Source organism: Callospermophilus lateralis, chromosome 17, assembly GCF_048772815.1.
Source record: "Callospermophilus lateralis isolate mCalLat2 chromosome 17, mCalLat2.hap1, whole genome shotgun sequence".
In the NCBI taxonomy this organism is placed as follows: Eukaryota; Metazoa; Chordata; class Mammalia; order Rodentia; family Sciuridae; genus Callospermophilus; species Callospermophilus lateralis.
The window spans coordinates 71,364,004-71,384,532 of NC_135321.1; positions in this window are offsets into that span (position 1 = coordinate 71,364,004).

The window sequence follows — 20,529 nt, forward strand, 5'->3', positions numbered from 1 at the left end:
ACTACACCCCAAGTTCTTTTTATTTCTATTTTGAGACAGGGCCTCACTAAGTTACCCAGGCTGGCCTCAAACTTCCCATCCTCCCACCTCAGCCTTCTGAGTCTCTTAGATTACAGGTGTGCACTATGGAAAAATTAATTCATCTTACCATATTGCTTTCTCTGTGTAATCTAAGACCAAAAGCATGAAGGTGAGTATGGCCTGGATAGGCAAAGAAAAGGGAAAGAGGAGAGGGAAGGAGAAGCGGGTTGAGAGAAAAGCATTTGGAAGCTAAATATGAAAGAAAATTAAATATTCTGTGTATGCTGCTGAAAGTTAATAGGGAGGAGAAAATTAATGAATAATTTTCAATTTTAAGGAAACCCTGTACTGACTACTAATAACGTGCCAACAGAGAGACAAATTCATATCAATGCCTGTTCGAAAAAGGAAATGAATCTGACACTCTGACTCACCATTTTAGTGATTGTCAGACTTTTTGTTTTCACCAGCTGAAAATATAAATTTTATAGTAAGCATGTCATTACTCTGCAGGTCATTGTGATGTCTCCCAAAGCAGTTTCAATCATGGCTTAATTTTAAATATCAATGCGATGCTGTTTTTATAATTACTTGTAGGCAAAAATTTTGAAGATATAACCCCGTAGGTATAAGATAATACCAAACATTTTTTGGTAACTTTTAAATCTTTAAAATAATATTTAACATCAAGATTAAATTATATCAAATATAATTTATTTCACTATCACATTTTTAGCATGATTAGTAATAATAAAAATCAGTGTCATAGGACTGGGGTTGTGGCTCAGCCGTAGAGCGCTTGCCTAAGCATGCGCAAGGCCCTGAGTTCGATCCTCTGCACCACATAAAAATAAATAAATAAAATAAGATATTGTGTCCAGCTACAACTAAAACTTAATCTTTTTAAAGAATTAATGTAATAACAATGAAAATCAAGGTGAATTTAAGTGTATAAGAAGTGGCATAGGTAAAATAGTAAACATCTGGATCTTTAGTAAACAAATATAATCTTAACTACCTTACCAAACTATCTTTTTGGATTCTCTTGAAATATTTACTTTGGCTAGATTCAGCAAGGCAAGTAAGATATGAATTCTAAAAATGGACTAAACTGTGGTTTGTGGGACAAGACTTCTAAGAGGTGAGTTATGATCTTTTTGCTATGTTTTGGGTAGCGTTGTGGCTGATGGATAAAGAAGGTACACAGAGAGAGAGAGAGTATGTAAGGAAAATAAAAAGGGAGACACAGAGACAAGACGCAGAGGCAAGAAAAGAAGATTTGCGGAATGGCCACACTGCCAGCTTTATTTATATCTACAGGTTACTTTAGGTCATTGGCATCATTAGTACATATTGTTTATTGTGTTTGTATCATTAGGCAGGTTACAGACTTAGCAACATTATGCAGCTTATTCCTCAGTTACATACTACAGTTACAATATGCAATGTTAGGAGCTTTGTGCAGCTCTCAAGAAAGTCCATTGTCTGAAGTTACTATCAGGAGAGCAGATCTGGAAGCTTGGTGAAACATTGCAAGCAAGTTCCTTTACTCCCAGGAGCCATGTGCCTGCAATCAAGGTCGAGGCTGATGAGGCTCGAACACAGAGGCTTCTCAAGGCAGGGCATTGCCATACCAGCTAGACATTGCACATACTAGGGGAGATTACAGGGCATTCTAAGGGTAGGAAACAGAGCGCCTGTTACCCCCAGGGAGTTTGCTCACCAGGGGAACAGTTCCCTGTACATTTCCATGGTCAGAATCCCTAAAAGAGATGGTGGAATGTGATGGTCATTATTATCCAACGTACATGTATGAAGACACAAGTTGGTGTGACTGGACCTTGTATACAACCAGAGATATGAAAATTGTGTTCTATATGTGTATTAAGAATTGTAATGCATTCTGCTGCCATATATAAATAAAAAATAAATTAGAAAAAAAAAAAAAGAATCCCTAAAAGAAAGAGAAGTTTCTCCCCCAATTTTCCCACACTCTCCCCATTGTGGATGCCAAAGGCTGACATTGGATGAGGTTGGAGGAGAGAAAAAGGAAGCTCAACTCAGCTCTGGCAGGTTCTTGATTGACACCACCGAAGGGAATTTCAGGATACATCAAAAGAGGCACAAGCAGAAGTTTATTCAGGAAAACAAACAGCACAGGATAGCACTCAAAGGAAGCCTAAAGTGGGTCCTGGAGAGTGAGAGGCCCAGCGGTGGCGGGGGAGAGGTGTCTCAGGCTTCTTCTTTTAAAGGAGACCTTGCAAGTGAACATGAGAAGCGTAATGGATGGGGTCAGCCTAACAAGCTGGATCCTTTGAGTGTGGAGCACAGGTTAACATTAGCTAGGCGATCAACAGTTATTGGCCAGTACCATAGCATGGGTCTCCAGATGTCTCACCCTCTAGGTTTCTGTCTAAAGCTACGTCCCGTAAGCTCACAAGGGCAATAGGCATAAGGGACAGGGCAGACTGTTCTCCAAGGTTTATTGGACCTCGTATGAATTCAGGCCTGGAGGAAAACAGGCCTGGTGGTGAAGGGCAGGGCATTCATGAGACCAGACTCAAACCTCCTGCCCCTTCCCTGTTCGTCTCCCCTCTCACTGTCCTTGTTTCTTCCATCCCATCTCATGGCTGTTATGAACACTCTCCTTTCCTGCTGGGTTACAGGGTTCACATAAGAAGGAAATGAGGGGACAGGAATCACCCCACCCCCAAGGAAACACAGAGGATGGCTTAGGGTGAGACCAAGGACGTGTGACCACCCTCACCTGGCCTACACTTCTCTGGTGAGAAGCCGTCCTCTCTAAGCCTCGATATCTCCATTTGTAAAGTGAGATTCTAAATCTTGCTGTGGTATCCAGGCATGGTGCTGTGCATCCATAGTCCCAGCTACTCAGGAGGCTGTGACAGGAGGCTCACTTGAGCCCAGGAGTTTGAGACCACTGAGCAATGTGGTGAGATTCCATCTCAGAAAGGGGAAAAAATGGATTGTGGTGAAGAACTGAACACAATAATATTTGGTAATTTTTTATTCTAAATCCATGCCCAAGCCCCCTCACCATCAGTCTCAGAGGCTGGGAAGAAGAGTGATGGGGGTTAGCTGCAGTCTCACAGCGTCATAAGTCAAAATACCTGGAACCTTCCATGCCTACTCCAACTGCCCCTGGCCCTCCTCAGACCTAGAGTAGGAGGAGGCTGCACAGATTTGAAGGATTAAAATTATCATCTTGAAGACCTAGAGCTATAGAAGGTAAAAGCAAAGACAGACCCTTTGCTTTTAAAACTGAATGACAAATTCTATTGAAATACAAGGTCATTCACTATGTGGGCAAATAGCTTCTGCTAAAAATTAGGTTCGGGAATGTATATTTCTGTCAGACGGTTCCAGAATGACTTTTGAAGGTTATTCCGTAAAAATGCCAGCAAACGTTAGAAATAGATTGACTCTGTCCATGTGTTATGGAGCTAACTCAGCCATCTTTTCCTTCCATAGACTTTCAAGAGAAGTTCTGAGTGACAGTCTAAAAGAAACACTGACAGACCTGTTTCTCATCATAGCTCTCATTTTGTGGTCTATTTTGGTGATCCTTTGGGGGGTCTACTTGGTAGTCCCTTGAAATATAAAATGTATCATAAGTGTCTTAAGTACCCTACTGGACTACTGGTTGACCTCTGGACTCACGGGCTGTGAATAGTCTGACTTTGTAACTGTTCTATAAATACCACCATCTTAGGATCAAGAAGACTTGTTAAGAAATAATTAGTAGAACTTTTAAGAATATCAAGTGATATCGTTTTTGCCTTCTTGTCAATTTTGGAATTACTTTTTCCTGAACAGTCCCTCTTCTTGACCCTGACAATCTCTGAAGATTTGTGTGGCAAATTTTATTACTGTTCCCAATTGCCTGGGTTTTCCAAGTAGGAGGATGATACATCCCTAACATGGTGGGGATGGGCTGTCAAGTTATGTGCTGTGGCCAAAAGAAGGTGAAGGGCCATGTTGAGCCTCCCAGCCACCTAGCAGAAGCCAGGTCCTGCCTGCTTTAGACAGTGAGCTCGCAAACCGCGAGTCAGGCCGCTTCATCTCACCTCCCTCCCTGCAGCGTGCATCACCAGGACGTGGAATAAAACTAGCAGTCCCAGAGTAGTCATCATTTCCTTCACTCATTTTATAAATTTTTCACACTTCCAGTTCATCTTGTTTTTTTAAACCATGGCCACTTTTGATAAATTTCCAACAATTCATAGGAAAAAAACTTCTTAATACAGAAATCAATTCTCTAAGAGCTGTAATTTTTAAATTAAAAGCTCTAAAACCATTAAAGGGGGTCTGGAAGGAATTTCCCAAGTAATTTGTTATGTGATGTGAAAGAAATGGATTGGAGAGAACTGCTAGTCTCATAGTAAAAACAGCATCATCTTTCATATTTTTATATTTTATGCCTCAGATTCAATAATGTCCAGGTATTTGAAAATAAATGATTTGCAAACATTTTGTATGTGTCTCTGTGTGTGTTTGTGTGCATGTAATATATATACAATATACTAAATATATCATGCTGTATCATATACTGTTATATAATATTCATACTATATAATATACTATACATACAGTGTATATTATACACACACACACACACATGTGTGTAGTGGGACTGTCATAAGTGCTTTGAGTGATTTTATACCTGATCTATATTTGCTGTTTATTGTCTCATACATCATACACTTAGAAAGAACATACATGTTTCCATCCCTTACCAGAAGAAGTCAAATATCACCAACATTTCTTTGTCCCCAAGAAAATGCTATCTTAAGTTTTGTGTTGATCATTCCTTTATATCTATTTTTAAATTTATCATCTATGCATGGTAAATTAAATAGTGTTTTACTTTGCCTCTTTTTAAATACTTTATATATCTGAAATATACATGTTAATTCTGTGATTTTTTTTTTAAACTGCCATTGTTCAACTTAGGCCTTGGAAATTTGGGCATGCCAACTGTATGTAACTAACATCCCCAATTTTCCACTGAATGCATATGCCACATTTTTATTGTATTTATACATTAGAGCCATTTTGTGATTTTTAGGGTTTTTCTCTTTTTTACTTTCTTTTTTTTTAAATTTTTTGCTTTTTATAAAAATTGTTTCTGTGAACACTTGAGTCCATGAATCCTGTTCCCAGTGATTTTTAAATTTTCCTGTTCACATATTCCCGATCTGTTTGACTGAATTTACTGGTTTTATTGATAACTTTAAGGGAACACATAGGCTTGTCATTTGTCATTTGGCTGACAGGAGGGTGGTTCAGATGAGCTGACATACACATACCTTCCCACCTCCCTCACTGGGGTCTGGCCAGTTGCACACATAGACACAGCCTCTTTTCAATAGTGCTTGTGACCAGCACAATTATTTTTCAAAAGTTCCTTAAAGTCTGTGGGTGCAGTTTCCTCTCCTTGAATGCTGTGCTTTTGGGATTCCAAACATAATTCTCATGTTGATATAGTTTCCTATGAGAAACAAGTCAAGAAAAGAGTTGAAGATTAATCCTGTTATAGAGAAGTTTGTTTCCTCTTTTCCTGGTGATTTGCTATAAGCCCTGAGAGGCAAAAATAGAGATAAGTATTTGCAATTTTCAATTCTTCTTCACAACTAACATATATTTAGAATGTTCTAAATTTAACACCAACAGCTGCAAGACCTAATTTAGTCCTGTAGTATAATTTCAATCACTGAATGAAACTAGACATATTCTGTCAATGTAAGAGCAACACTTTTCCCAGGAGGGAAGAAGATGGACTATTTTAAAATCCAAAGCAGTATATTAGGCAAAAACCATGTGCTGAAGTCAGATAAAGGAAAACCTTAGGGAGAAACACTTAGGACACACCCCCAGCAGACACCAGGTTCTGGTTCTCAGCAGATTTATTACAATGCAAAGTTTGGATATGACCTCTTTGTCCAGGGACCTCACAGTCACCATGTCCATTTACAGATTCTCCAAGTGGATCTTGGTAAAGGGGGCAAATTTGGCTTCAGGAAGTTTGAAAGAAAGCTTCCACTATACAACTTGAGATCAAGCTAAATAATCTTTTAATGTGATATAAAATTGTGGGGGCTGGAGTTGTAGCTCCGAAGTAGAATGCTTGCTTAGCACGTGTGAGGCACTAGATTCGATTCTGAGCGCCACATATAAAAAAAGTAAACAAAATAAAGGTCTATTAACAACTAAAAAGTATTTTTAAAAAATTAAAATTGTGCAATTAAGTCGTCATGGGCAATATATCAAGATGTAAATAAGATAGTATCTATCTCTGCACCTACATATCCTGCCTTACTCAGCCCCCTCCCTGCCCATTGAGTTCTTTCCTGATTAGTATTCAGCAGGACAAAGCCACATTGAACTTGATTAAAAAATTCAATCTATGCCTTGCAGAAACATGTGATATAAAAAAGATATTTTATCTAAGAAGAGGTCATTTATTAATTTAATTCTTCAGGCATCATGTTTCCAAGGCAACAAATATCTCAGCCTGAGACCCTCTTAACAAGTGTCAGCTGTACATTTCCAATTATCAATACAGCCAATCACATTCCATTGTAAGGTGTTACCATAAATGCCAACTTGTTAGTCTTGTGGTGTCATAAGCAGGATAATCATACACTTTTCATCCAAACCGGGACACTCTTTCCTTGAAAGAAATGCTGTCCAAATTCTGCTGGGCCCACAGGTATGACTGGGCAGACTTGGACAAACCACTGTTGCTTTCCATACTATTATATTTTAGTCACATTCCTATCTCATGGATGGTTATATTATCACAAGAGCCATCACCTAGAAAAAGCAGCATTTCATACATGCTACATCAAATTTTCTATTTACATATCCCTTTTAACTTCTAGAAGTTCTTTAATGGTAGATCACCACCTTTTTCCTGTGTCTTTCCACATCTGTCTCCAGATTTCCCCTTTTTATAAGGACATCAGTCAAATTGAATTAGGGTCTGCCCTAATGACTTCACTTTAATCTACTAGAACCTATTTCCAAATAATGCTGAGGTACTCATTGTTTGGGAATTTATTATATGAATTTGGATAGGTCCACAATTCAACTCATAATACATGGTTGGCAGTGTCCTGAAAAGAACAATTAGAGATCTTAGCATGTGGATTCTGGCCCCAGAACTCATGCTTGGTCTATTCCCAGTGTGGTCCATGGACCAGCAGCTTCCAGTATCACCAGGAGCTTATTCAAATCAGAGCCACTGCTAGTTAATAGCCTCTACTCTATTAGGTTTCTTCAACATCACCTCTTATTTTTCTAATTGTCAATGTACAACTTATTCAACACAATTGTAGTTGTGGGTTCTACATTTGTGGATTCAACCAACTTTGAGTAGAAAATATTGAGGAAAAAATTGCATCTACATTGAACTTGTATATCATTGTTATTCCCTAAACAACACAGTATAACAACTATTTATGTAGCATTGTATTGGGAAATAATATAGAAAGGTTTTAAAATATATGAGAAGATATGTGTAGATTATATGAAAATACTATATCACTTTTAAGGGAGTTGAGTATCTGCAGACTTGCGTACCAAAGAGAGTCCTGAAAGCAATCCCCTGTAGAAAACCAAGAGAAAACTATAGTTGGGTAGAACTGCTTGTCTGCAGTTCACAGGTGTTGTAAGATTCACTTTTCTTTCCATTCCCTTAAAACCAACAGTTTAAGTAAACTCCAGCAAGCTACCTGTATAAATCAAATTTTTCACCGCTGTGACCAAAAGACCTGAAAAGAACAATTAGAGGAAAAAAAGTTTATTCGGCTTATGGGTTCAGAAGTCTCAGTCCATAGGGAACAAACTCCTTTGCTTTGGGCCCAAGGTGAGGCAGAGCAAAATGGCAGAAGCGTGTGGTAGAGGAAAGCAGCTCAGGGCACGGTACCAGGAAGCAGAGAGAGAGAGAGCTGCACTCACCAGGAACAAATTATAAACTCTAAGAACACATTCCCAGTGATCCACCTCCTCAGCTACACCCTTCCTTCCTACAGTTATTTGCCACCCAGTTAAACCCTATCAGTGATTAATGCACTGATTAGGTTAAGGCTCTAATTATCTTATCATTCCACCTTTAAAAGGTCTTACATTATCTAGCACATGAGCTTTTAGGAGACACCTGATTTCTAAAATGTAAATTTCTGCCCTTGGCCCTCCAAAATCTCAAGACCACCTTGCAATGCAAAATACATTTACTCCATTTTCAAGAGTTCCTGTAGTCTTTCAGCAGTTCCAGCATCATTCAAAATTATCCAAATTCTCCTCTGAGACTCAAAGCAAACTCTCAGCCTAAGCCCCTATAGAATTCAAAACCAAGTTACATATATCCAAAATAATGGCTCAGAGCAAACATTTATATTCCAAAAGGGAGAAACAGTGTCAGAGAAAGAAGGAATAGGACCAAAGCAAGATCAAAATCCAGCTAAGCAAACAACCCTGTAGCTCCATGTCTGGCATCTGGGGCACATGACATCACAATGTTCTCTCCAATGTTCTCTTGTGTAGCCCCACCCCTATGGCCTTGATGTTTGTGCCCACATGGCCTCTCAGCTTGTTTCTGCTCCATTCTTGCAACTTTCCTCAGCACAGGTCCCACCGTAATGGTGTCTCTTTATCTTGAGGGATCTCACTGCAGTTTTAGCTTCCTTCTGCTGGCTTCACACATCACCTTCTCAGGGGCAGCCCACAGGGACTCCAACCCTGATGCATTTTTTCCTGGTCTCCCAGGACTTCCTTTGAAGTATCAGTGGAGGCCTCCATGAACCCCTGACTCCAGCATCCTGTTTTCCTGCAGAACCAGTACCACATGGTTGAGCCAGCATCTTGAGCCAAGCCTCTTGGAACACTGGCTGCAGCAGCCTCTGAGTGCCTGGGCATTTGAGCATGATGAAACAACTTCCTAGGCCCCCCCTATAAAAGCCAGGTGCCCCCCAGAGTCTCAAATGATTTTTTTTTACTTTCATTCCCTTGAGCCTGAGATGGATATGGTATTGTCAATTTCTGAGATGCCTTCAAGTTATCTTTCCTACTGTTTCTTTGTAAGATACTTAGTAGCTTTTCTTTAGTGGCTATAATCTCTTTAACAACCACAAGTTCCTTAGCCCCAGTTTTATTCCCACTTTTCTGGCCAAACTTCATGCTTTTCAAATATTTTTGCTCTATTTTGGTCTATTCCCAAATAGACCTGCTCCTGATTATCACAGTAAACTTGGCTAAAAGCTGCCAAAGATGTTCATACTATGAACTCAATGTTGTTCTACATTGAAATTTCCTCCACCATATTAATTAGTCCATCACCTTTAAATTCAGCCTCACAGAAAGTCTCAGGCATGGGCAAAATGTCGACAACTTCTCAGTCAGAATGTAACATGAATGGCCTCTAGTCCAATCACAAAGAGTCCCCCTTCTTCTTGGAAAGCTCATGAGACAAGTCTTTACTGTCCACAGTCCTATTAGCATTCTGGTCTTTTGAGATCCCACCAGAATCATCCATTAAGCTCTGCTTACAATATTTTAAAGCTTTTCCAGCTTGCATCTTTAAACCTTTGAAAATTACTCCTCCTCCTGCAAACGAGCTACAAATGCTTCTAAACCACAAGGTCAGATTAGACACTTGTCTCACATGCATGAGACTCTGGGTTCAATCCCCAGCATCAAAAGAAAAAAATGGGGGGGGTGTACTAATTATATAATTAATGCATAGGTTACCCTTTTAATATATAAGCAGTGCATGTAAAGCAAAATTCTCCCCAAATCATTCTTCTTCCATTCTTGCTCTCAATTAGATCCCAGCCACCTTCACAAACTGTAACCATTGCTAGCCATTTGTATGCTTCCCTCCAGACTCTTAGTACTAATTAGTACTAAGCAACATCCCAACTTCTTAGTATGAATTTCTGTTCTAGTCAACTTTTTTTTTCCACTGCAACCAAAAAACCTGAGAAGAAATATTTTAGAGTAAGAAAAGTGTATTTGGTACAGGGTTTCAGAGGTCTCAGTCCATGAACATATAACTCCATCACTCTCAGCCTCATCTCTTGTATGTTGTGATTGATAAACTTTTCATGCCAAAGCATGATCATTAATTGAAACCAAAATACAATTTTGGAAAATTCTGAGGGGAAAAAAAACAACAGAAGATAATACAAATGGCATTCCAATTGTGGCTCACAATTTAATCTAATAGGTGGATTATACTATTATAGTTTTCAAATACATAAATCAAAAGGAAATGACATTTTTTCAAACTAAAAGCAATGGAACCTAGGGCAAATGACACAGCAAGTTATCATAGGCTGAAACTGATTTTTTGTGTAATGGGTATGGGTTCTTAAGAAGCAAAGCCCAAGGGTCTGGGGCATAGCTCAGAGGTAGAACACTTGCCTCACATGCATGAGACCCTGGGTTCAATCCCCAGCATCAAAAGAAAAAAAATGGGGGTCCTAATTATATAATTAATGCATAGGTTACCCGTTCAATATACAAGCAGTGCATGTAAAGAAAAATTCTCCCCAAATCATTCTTCTTCCATTCTTGCTCCCAATTAGATCCCAGCCCCTTTCACAAACTGTAACCATTGCTGTTCATTTGCATGCTTCCCTCCAGACTCTTTCCCTTTTATGTACGTATAAATTTATGCAGAGAAATATACATAAAGGGTACTAAAGTATGGCAGATCTACCCACACTGTGCATATTTCCACCTATATAATTTATAATAGGAATACTATTGATTTGGCACAATTTCCTGTACAACAAATTTCACTGGGCACTTGGACCAATGTACCAAGAAACTTATTTACTTTTACAACTTTCTTTTATGCAAAGAAACATTTCTTTAAGTTTCTTATTCCTTGAAATTAGGGAAATAGATTTCCATATCCCTCCATGGGTTTCCCTTAAATCTTTGAAAACTTTTTTTAGTAAGTCTTTGGGAAGCAAAATTATGTAGATACTTCTGTCAAAGTGAAAACATACTTCCAATCATGACATAATACACTTTGTCTGGTTCTATGAGATGATTTCATTATTTCACTGTATCTGTCCTCCCAGCTATTTACTAAGTCCTGCCTGGGTGATGCCAAAATGGGCTGATGTAGACAGGACTGGTCTTCAAGGCTAACTAACACTGGGAGAGCATCAGCCGTGGAGTTTCCCCCTGAAGTCTTCAGCTTACCCTTCCTTCCCTTCCTGCTGCTCCAATTGTGTGCTGCATCTTTCCTTTGAACTTGTTCAGAAGATGAACAATATCCATCACCTGGAGATGTTAATACCACACAGGAACACAATAAAATGTTTACTTGCAAGAATGAAAATATTCAATTAGGATTCAGAATAAATTACAATACGGTGATATAATTTATGCAAATATTTTCTCTTTTGTTCTGGATTGTAATTATCTTGAAATTTTATTGGCAGCATACTTCAAAAATTTTCTGTTTTAAGCCAGCCTTAAATGGTTTTTATGTCAAGGAACTGCTCATTTGATGATCATTTTTACCTTCTGAAATAACTACCTTTCATTTGCAAATTGCTTTTAGGTGAACGAAAGGGATATTTACTGAACAATGTTAAATACTTTATGGTGTTTTTGAATAATAACTGATCATTTAGGGAGGTTAAACAAATGCCTTCCGGATGCTCGGTTGTTATATGCTTCTACCAGGCAGATACAAATCTTTAGTTTCAGAGTTTAGGGTTGAAATCTAGTTGCAATGACTTTGAGAAAACCTATTGTGCTTGCAACAGTATGAATGTATGAGAAGAACTTTGTGCTAGCAATAATATACAGGATTCATGTCCACAAGTTTGCTCTCTTTTACATTATGCTTCAAAATTCTTGTGTCTTCTAATTAAAAGAAAGAACCCCTAACCTGAAAAAATATAGCACCAAGACATTGCAAAATGAGTGTAAGTGGACTACAGCAGCTCACTTTGACTCTGCCCAGGCCTTCACATTTAAACACACTTGTACTGTCACCTTCGCCCTGTAGATACTCAATCATTTAACAACATTCAGCATCTATATTCACTTTGACTACATAATTCCATTTTCTTTTGATAATAAAAATGCATTTTCATTAAAAAAATTTCAGTTTTCCTTCTAATAATTCAGAAGTGGAAATCTTTTGATGCTTTATTAAAACTATCTGCAGGTTCATTCCATTCCCTCTCCTTCTGCTGGAGATTTTCCTACAGCTTTCTATGAGCAGGCACGGAGGGAGCTTTGCCACAGTGATGCAGATGGAAGTGGCCCTCTGGGACTGGTACTTGGCATTGAAATGTGACAGGTATGCCATTAACCTTTCAGATTCATACATCTGCTGTTTATGTACGCAAGCATAGTGAACTACAGAGAAATTTACCTAGCTGGCAGCTTTATTAAGATGTGTAGCTTGACTGCTGAATAGAAGTATTACATGTGTATTTATTAATTTTGCTCTTAAGGCAATTTTTTTTGCCTTTGAAGTGGATGGTAGATGAGATTTAAAGTTCTTCTGGACAGGCTATTCAGTATATCTGATCTCTTCAAATATTTCAGATAAAGTACAAATCTTTAATTCTAGTGATTTGTACATTCTAAAATAATTATATACACATATATATTTTATATATATGAGACTCTAGTAGAAATATAGCTATTAATTTGTTCACATTTGAATAACATGTAGTGATTACATATACATACATATAAATCGTGGTCATAAATTTCTTTTATATTAAAAATCACTTCCTTTATTTTTGCAAGTGATCTTGAATCCCTTTTAGATAATTAAGTTTTCACAGAAATTTGTCACCCCTTCACCCTCACAGGTCTTTAGGATAAAGAAATTTAGAATAAATAAACAATTCTCCCCTAAGGTGTCAAGAAATTATTTAAGGTTTTAGAAATATTTTAAGTCTTTATACATTCAGACTAAAATGGAATACTAAGTGGGTCCCAGAACAGAGAGGGAAAGGAGGAAAAGTGAAAGAATCTGGGAGCCACCAAGGCTTCACACTACCCAAGAATGTTGGGACTGCAGGGGATGTTCAGAAAATTCACAGCCAACTGAGCAGAGGCAAGCACAAAGTCCTGCCAAGGACACTATCTCCAAAATCCTTAAGACAAACCAAAGTGAGGGACCCTAGAGAGTTCTCTGGGGCAAAAGCAGACAGCTAGCCAAGGTCAAAACCAGGCATGGGAGGCAAAGTTCATCAGCTCCGTTGTGATCCTTTTTCTAGGATTCATTTTCTTCGTCTCACAACAAGGCTGATCTAGGTAAAATATGGACCCTCGGCAATGTCCTTGTCTCTGTGAGCACAGCGTCACAGTGGAAGTGTCTCTAGTTCACACATCTGTCTGGCACTACGTCCTCAGATCATGAGAAACAGAGTTTAACCTTGTGTGTCTAGAAACACACACCCGTGTCCCATCAGTCCCCTGTGCTCATTAACAGGAGCCCAAGACATCCATCGTTTTTTTATTTAGAGATAAAATGACAGGATGGATCATCTCTGTGGTTTTCCCCCCCATTTCCTTACGACCTTTATTCCCTTTTCATATCAGATTCAGTGTTCCCATTTCTTAAAAGATAATGTTTTGACATAAATGGGAATTATTTTTGCCTTCTGTGAGAAAGGGGATTTTTTTTCCCCTCCACTTGCTTGGAGGTTAATTTTCAAATCACAAATGATGGACTCACCAATTATAGTGGTGTCAGTATTTTCTGGACAGGATCTTTATTTTTTTCCTCTAAGGGGCTTGGGAATGAGCTGTTTGGTTTTGTTGTTGTTGTTGTGAGCAGTTGTTATTTTTTTGTTATTGTCGTTTTATCTAATATGGAAAATCAAGCTTATTTTCTTTTTATATATAACCACCTGTTCTGTTTTATTAGAAATCATATCGATAGATTTATCTGACTCCTGCTATTTTACAGGAATATTTTAAAGTCTAATAAAAATCATAACATTGCAAAATATGTATAATATGCCAATGAACTGAAATGTATAATAATATACCTATGATATTTATATGATATAGTAGTTTTTATTATTTACACTGAAAAATCAAATCAAGTAATAATGCTAAACCAATTTACCTTGCTGAACTACTTGATGCTTTGAATACTCTTCAGAGGGGAGATGAAGGGTCAATTATGGGTCACCTGTCTAGTGGACCAGGTAAGCTTTAGTGAGCAGGACATGTTCTGAGGTTCATGACTCAAATACATCATAGAAACTCTTGTGACTTTTAGCTATTCTTAAAATTAATCTCTCCAGGTCTAGTTCATGATTCAAATAGTAGTGAACACCAACTACAGTATATACTTTTTCATTTACAGGGTACTTAGAATTTCTTGATCTATTTCTTCCTTCCATCTTCAATATTCTTACAATTGTTGAAAATAAACAGTTATGAACAATTAGGAAAATATAACATAATATCTGTGTCCTTTCCTGGGCTTTTCAAATACTAACATCACTATAAAGGACAATGATTTCAGTGGGATTCTGCACACACACACACACACACACACACACACACACACACACACATTTTCCAGAGCTTACAATTCTACTCTTAAGAAAAAGTTTTACGAATGTCATCTCACTACTTTCTCTTTACTGAATTTTTTTTGTATTATTAACTCTTAACCACACATAATTGCAAATCTATTATACTGACCACCTACCTATGTCTGCTATTTAGGCATCATGGGGTATTTTTTCCACTGTGCTCCAAGCTGTGATAAAAATGAGCAAAATAGCACTTGATTGATCAATTCCAAAGCCCGACTCAATATTCTCAAGGTTCCCTTTATATTTGATTCATCGAGAGAAAAACCCTAAGGGTGAATACAAAGTAGGTTACATGCAGAAAAAAATATCTTAGATATTTTCTGTAACAAAAAGTGAGAACATGATTAAAAGAAAAGTCTTTTGAATTCAGATTTCTGTAGGAACACTTCCAACCTGCTATAATCAGTAAGTGAGCTAGAAGATCTCAGAAGCCCTTCTCTCATGAATTCATAATTGCCATAGTTACTAGATATTACTGGTTGCTTTCTGAGAGCCTGAGATTCCCCAGGACATTGGCAGCCTTCTCCTTTCCTTGCCTGGAGGTTGTTGGTGTTTGCTGTGTGCCTGCACAAATGGTTGCTAATTCTAGTGCCAAGGTATCCCTCAGGTCTCTCAGGACTCCTGTGATGGAGGTTGGGGAGACGGGAGCTACTCGGGACTTGATGTATTGTTTTGATTTCTCACCCATGTAAATGAAATAGCTTTTTTTAAAAAAAAAAAAAATCTCCAGAACTGTTCCCTTCCCTTTCTGATTTGGAAAATACCCGGTAAACCGATCACTTTAGGAAGTGTACTTTACAGAAGTTATGGGACCTGGCATCCCATGTGTAATAGAAACATGGAAACTTCCAGTTACCCTCTGAAACTTGGACCTCTTGAACATCTGGCTGGTGCTGCACAAATGCAGTTTAAAAGCTCTAGGAAGGCCTGAGGTCTACGTTTAAAAGGTAACTGATCCAAGAAGGCTTTCCTCTGGTATGCAATTGAGCAAGTTTTATTTTATTTATTTATTTTCCAAGTTAAAGGCAATCAGTATGATAGAAATACATTGGAATTTTTGGTTGGTTGACATCCTAGTAGCCATTATGGAACCAAAAGCCTTTGTTGGAGCTGCTGATACTGGATAATGTATTTTTTTCAGTAAGAGTTACATGGTGTGCATGTATGGAAATGTCACACCAAACCCCATTAATATGTACAATTAATATGCATTAATAAACCAGGGAGGAAAGAAGAGTTACAATGCCACATGAACCATGTGATCTAAAAATACATATTCTAAAAATAAGTTGACAATGAAAGAAATGGATGCATATAGAGATGAGAAAAGCCACGACTATAAAGATAAAAAAATATAGACAATATTTTTTTTATTTTATTTGTGGGAGATGAAAGAAATGAAAAGACTAATGAGTGGGAAAAATCTCATTCTAGGAAAACAGGTCATTGCTTGTCTTACTTCCTCAAATCTTTGCTGCTGCAACAAAGCAGACTATTTTAAACAAAGTTAATGTATATAAATATCTAAGATACACTTACTATCTCAAGGAGGAAACAGGGTAGAGTTGAAATAGGCAGATAATGTTATGTTTTTACAGCACTGTGGTAGAATTGAGTAACATTTGGCTCCATTACATAGAGCTGTGATGAGTTTTATTCAGACTTTCCAAACAGGACAGGGTTTTTTTTTTTCATATTGACCTCCAAAGATCTGTCCTTTTAAAAATATAATAAAGTAATATATGCCACTGAACCTATCAAGCAATATTGTCTCCATGGTAAGAAGTAATGTGCTCTTGGCACAACTGACATTCTAAAATGAAGCTGTGGTTGTGGGTAGTTAATAAAGTAATGTACAATATAAAGTGCAAGTTCAAAAATAGACATTCACAAGCTGAGAAGTGGAGCCGTCAGCATGTGGGAAAGATGACCTTGTGCCTGCAAAAGTCAGTAAGAATTGGATTTGAGAGGAAGGGGGATCTGTGAGCTAGCAGCTAAAGGAACGTAGCAAGTCACTGATATTTTTCTTCTTTCTTGTTTCTCTTTTTCAGAGTCTAATTTTTTCACATAATTTTCTTAACTCTTTCTTGTGGCACCCCAGAGCTTTTTTAGAACATTTAAAAAACTTTTTAATGGATCCCAAAACATTTGGTACTGTTAGACCAGGACGCAAGAAAAGACCACTGACTCCAATTAAAATCAATTTGAAGCAAGCTTATTATTTCGACCGGCCGGGCTGCCTTTCCCTCCCAAAACGGCGGGAACAAGACAGCCCGCCAGGTTTCCTTCAGCCCAGCTTTATAGCCCCGAAAGTTACACAAAGGGGGGGCTACAGATAACAGAACTCTGACAAGCATCACACTAATGGTAGTTTACATTTTTTGCTGGCCCCAACATCAGAATTTATGAGGACCATTAGAGCCTCAGAGAGGGTCGTTGTCTGGCCAGGGAAGGCCAATATTTATGAGGTGTCACTAAAGTTTCAGAGAGGGCTGCTATCTGGTCAGAGAGCCAGGCATGGGTGAGTTCAAGGCACGGGCAGGCATTCCAAGCAGGTTCAGAATTTGCAGTAATTTATAGTAAAGCCGAAATTAGCTTTTCATGGTTTATGGTGAGATTGCTCCCAATTTTAAGAAAAGATCAGGTTGGGTCTATCAGTACCTTGAAAAATGGATTTCCTATTTTACAGAGAAGATGAGAGAGTTAGATGTAAGCAGACAATTTTGTATTGGGGTACAATGAAGACTTGGCTCTTCAATCTCTGAAAATATGACAAAATAATTATGTTGAAAAGTGGTATTTTTTTAAAAAAAATCTATTAATTGTTTTAAGTATTTTCCACCACCTAGTTCTAAGTTTCATCATAATTTTTAAAATAATGTTTCATCTGGAATCCCAACAACTCAGGAAGCTAAGGCAGGAGGATGCAAGTTCAAGGTCAACCTGGGCAACTTAGCAAGACCCTGTGTCAAAATAAAAAAATAAAAAGTACTGGGGATGTAGTGTTATGCTCGAATTCGGGACCCCCAAAGACCACCAGAGACCCAAGATAGATGTAAGCAGCAAAGAGGTGTTTATTGCGAGCTAGCTCCATCCTCCGCGCACACACACAGCAACTGGTGACGCTGAGAGGCCCCAGCCCAGGGTTTGCAGCAGTTTTATACATTCTTTGGAGAGGGCAGGGACTTCACATACATCATAGCAAATCATCACACACCGTGGGGAAATCAAATAACAACTCTAAAATATGATTAGCATATTCACTGACGGGAACAAGTTGGGTAGGGGTGATTGGTCAGTGCAGAAGGGGTATTCGTTTGAACTGATTGGTTTAAGCCAAGAGGGGTGTACGTGCTGAACTACATGGTTTCCCAACATGTTATCAACCACTATAAACTACTGGGAGGGTCATCTGGCATCCCAGGTATTTCCCTGTCTCATGCTGATTGGTGGCTGCTAGGGGGTTGCTATGGATCTCCACTTAGCCTGACTGAGTCAGGGACACCTGGGGCAGCAGATCTCTCCTGTTATTTGTAGATAAACTACTTAGCAGGGTGGGAATGTGCTTAGGAGTGCTCAGTGGGTCTTTTCAAGGACAAAGGTCATGTCCCTTCCTTGGACAGGCTTTGCTCTGAGATAGAGGCTGGTTTTTCAGTAGCTCAGTGGTACAGCACCCCCAGGTTTAATCCCAAGTATCCTCCTTCACTCCCCCCCAAAAAAAGGTTTAACACTGATGCCTTTGTGCATGTGTCAGGGTTCTCAGAACTGTTTGTTGTTTTCCCTGCTGGGCCAGTGAGGTAGGGGTGAATGCAGTGTCCATCAGCCCAGAGGCTGTCATCAGAGATCTCCTCTAACAGGGAGCAGGTGAGCAGGGGCAGCTGTAAGTGGGGAGGAGCTGAGATTTGTTCCAGATTCAGTAAGGACCTAGGAAGGAGAGTTAGAGTGGCAAGAAAGAGTGAAAGCATCTGAGAGGAGCCAATGGACTTAAGGCCTCTTCCATTTATTTGCTTCTTGTTTTGATTTTCTGTCCTGTATTAACCTTCTCCTCCTTTTTCAGTAGGATGACTGCATGGAGTTCACGAGGCATTCATGGTGGGCAGCACTGAGGAGGTAGTAGGGATGGTCTGCTTGTGCTCGATGCACACCAGGGTCAAAAACTATATCGTTGAGGGTGCAATTCAGAAATTCAGGTGAGAGATGCATTAACATCATCTCCTTTGGCTAAAGTCAAGCCATGCCTAAGGGCAACTCTGGAGCAAGCACATCCTTAAGGAAACTCATTCTTTTTCATGCACATTTCAAGATTGACAGTTGGCACCCTTAAAACAAAAGACAGGTTAATGAGAGAAAAGCATAACAAATTGACTCAAGTAAAGGTTTGACAAGGGGACCTTCCAAAATGAGGATCCAAAGATCCAAGGAAAGAAACTATGTTTGTGCTGAGTCTGATGAAAAAAGCAGACCATTGTAGAGAGACACAATTGGATCAAAAGAGTACCATCTAACAGTTCTGAGTGGAGTGGGGAGCCCAGCAAGGTCTTTGCTTAGATTTGTCTAGGCCTCTCTGCCTGCCATTTTTTGCTCTTGCATCTGGGCAGGATACCTAGAATAGGGGTCTTGAGACCTCTTTTCGGGGGAAATAGGTCAGAGAGTGACCTTTCTGGGTTTTATTGCTTGCTTTGGGGGGAAAAGGAGGGCTGGGAGAAAAGAGGGCTGGAGATGGTCAAGGTGCTTCTGAATTCATTCACCTCAAAAATACTCAGTATGCCATACTTTGGGGTATGATGTTCTGGGCCCTGAGATACAATGAAGGAGAACCACATTCTGCTAACATGCATCTGGCGATTTTATCTCATAAATTTAACAAGAGAAATCAGAAATCATATCCCTACATGAAATTAGGTTTTTAGATAAGCACTTGGTGATCTCAGATTTTAGTTTCAGTGTATACATTATTCATTTTTATGAAAACATCTTTGAATAGTATGTAAAAGGAATCACATAGCTGATCTGCTCAAGATAATTAATTTAATGTAATTAATGAGCATGTTAAGGACTCTTGATTCATATTTTAATGAAAGGAACATAGTGAATCATTTTAACATAAGTCTTTTTTAATTAAACAAGACCTGGTTAGGGGTTGGAGGTGTGACTCAGTGGTAGAGTGCTTGCTTAGCGTGTACTGGGTTAGATCCTCAGCACTATGTTTATAAATAAATAAAATAAAGGTATTTTGTCCCTCTACAACTAAAAAATATACATTAAAAGAAAGAAGAAGGAGGAGGAGAAGGAGAAGATCTGGTTAGTATTCTGAAAGAAACATCATCCTGTTGCAGAGTTTGGACTACAACTTTCAAATTATCTCTTTCTTTCTTTGACCCCATGACCTGGCAGAAAAGGAGCCAAGTTGGGGGGGTGGTGAAAAATTGGGGGACAAATTAGCCTTACCTTTTTCTTGCTCCTTTTTCGGGGCAGCCCCACTGAACTGGTGGGCGAGAAGAACCAATGAAGCCTACAATCAGTAAGGATTTATTTGCCTCCTGTTCAGGAAAGTATTTATAGATTAGAAGGAATTGGCTTGGCCCTCCATATTACTGCGACCATGATGCTGACAGGAGTAAGTGGTGATTTGCTTACAATTAGCCTGTCTGAGATACAGGGTTTAAAACTTTTTTATTACCTAACATATGGATTGATAGGCAGATATTGAACATAGAGTGCAATGAAAGAAATGAATTACACTAATGCAAGCTTTGAGGAAATATATTCATCTGAAACCTAAACATTCAGGTCAGTTTGCTCCTTCTCTGTAGTGGCAGGCATGCATTTTTGGTTTTTCTAATAGGATGAAATGGAGATGTTGATAGAGCTCCCACTCACTAAA